We start from the raw sequence: 1,620 nt of genomic DNA, 5'->3' as shown, positions 1-1,620 counted from the left end.
TATTGGAGCTTCAGCTTCAGCATCAGTCCTTTCAATGAATATTCAGGGTTGATTTCCTTTAGGATTGACCGATTTGATCTTGCAGTCCAAGGGACTCTCAAGAGTCTTTCCCAGCACCACAATTCGAAAGCATCAGTTCTTCAGTGTTCAGCCTTCTTCATGGTCCAACTCTCACATCCTTACATGACTACTGGAAAAACCATAGCTTTGGCTATACGGACCTTTGTTGGCAAAGTGACATCTCTGCTTTTTAATGATGTCTTTCTTCACACCTGTTAGAATGGCTATTATCAAAAAGATAGGATATAACAAATGTTGATGAAGATGTAAAGGGAACACTTATGCACTGTTGGTGGGAATGTAAATCGGTGCAGCCACTATGGAAAACTCAATGGAGGTTCCTCAAAATATTAAATATAAAACTAACATATGATCTAGAAATTTCAATTCTACATAACAAAAACATTGGTTTTAAAAAATATATACACACACTCATGCTCATTGTAGCATCATTTACAATAACCAAAATATAGAAACAACCTAAGTGAAAGCTTCCCTGGTAGCTCAGATGGTAAAGAACCTGCCTGTAATTCAGGAGATGTAAGAGACATGGGTTTGATCCCTGGGTCAGGAAGATCCCTTGGAGAAGAAAATGGCAAGCCACTTGAGTATTCTTGCCTGGAAAATTCCATAGATGGAGGAGCCTGGCAGGCAACAGCTCATGGAGTCTCAAAGAGATGGACACGACTGAGCAACTAACACACACACGTGTCCATCAGTGGATGAATGGATAAAGAAAATGTGGCATAGATAGAGAGATATAAGATAGATGTGTGCATACATGCTAAATCGCTTCAGTTGTGTCCGACTCCATGGACTGTAGCCTGCCAGGCTCCTCTGTCCATGGGATTACCCAGGCAAGAATATTGGAGTAGGTTGTCATGCCCTCCTCCAGGGGATCTTCTGAACCCAGGGATCGAACCCACATCTCTTACGTCTCCTGCATTGGCAGGCAGTTTCTTTACCATTAGTGCCACCTGGGAAGCCATAAGATAGATAGATATAAGTGTTATTTAAACATGAGAAAAAAAACACAATCTTTCCACTTCCAACAGCATGAATGGACTTTGAGGGCATTATGCTAAGCAAAAAAGTCAGAAAAAGACAAATACCACATGATCTTACTCATGTGTGGAATCTAAAACAAGACAAACCAAAACCTTGTGGATACATAGAACAGGTTGGTGGTTGTCAGAGACAGGAGTGATGAGGTGAGTGATGGAGGTCAAAAGATAACACTTACAATTATAAAATAAATGTCATGAAGGTGTAATGTACAGCATGGTGACTGGTTAATAATACAGTGTTGCATATTTGAAAGTTGCTAAGAAAGTAAGTCTTAAAAGTTCTCACCAGAAGGAAGAAAATTTTGTAACTGTGTATGATGATGGATATTAACTAGACATATTGTGGTCATCCTTTTGCAATATATTCAACCCATGATGCTGAAACTAACATAGTGTTGTGTCATATATCAGCATATAATGTTATACCTCAATCAAAATAAATGAATAGTACATACATATATACATAAAAGAGAATCCCATAGACTTCAAATTA

Source organism: Bison bison, unplaced genomic scaffold, assembly GCF_000754665.1.
Source record: "Bison bison bison isolate TAMUID 2011002044 unplaced genomic scaffold, Bison_UMD1.0 scf7180017864224, whole genome shotgun sequence".
Classification (NCBI taxonomy): Eukaryota; Metazoa; Chordata; class Mammalia; order Artiodactyla; family Bovidae; genus Bison; species Bison bison.
The sequence above is the reverse complement of the archived record's forward strand: the minus strand, read 5'-3'. Positions refer to the sequence as shown.